The sequence below is a fragment of the Branchiostoma lanceolatum genome, chromosome 2, assembly GCF_035083965.1.
Source record: "Branchiostoma lanceolatum isolate klBraLanc5 chromosome 2, klBraLanc5.hap2, whole genome shotgun sequence".
Lineage (NCBI taxonomy): Eukaryota > Metazoa > Chordata > Leptocardii > Amphioxiformes > Branchiostomatidae > Branchiostoma > Branchiostoma lanceolatum.
The window spans coordinates 31,144,875-31,145,280 of NC_089723.1; positions in this window are offsets into that span (position 1 = coordinate 31,144,875).

The window sequence follows — 406 nt, forward strand, 5'->3', positions numbered from 1 at the left end:
AAAATAGTCTCAAAATATAGTGACAAAATATACATTGAATTTAAATATTTTCATTAGAATTAATATATTTATGATAGCTATAGTGTCTGTGAGGTTATTTTACCCAATTAGCTATTCGATTAGTGAATCCGTTCAGTAAATACATCGCGCATTGATTTCAAATATCAGCTGTAAAATTATGCTAAGCAGCTGCAGGTAAGTTTGGGATCTAACACAATGAAAGGAGGGGTGTTTCAGGCATTAATGGTTTTGAATGTATCAAAAAGCAAATATTAGGTCAAAGATTGCAGTCTTGTATTATACAATATAGTTTTCTAAAATCATTATATATTCTGTAAGGTTTCCTTCAAGATAAGATTATATTCATTTTTAAGGAAAAGACCCCCTTTTTCATTTTGCACCATTC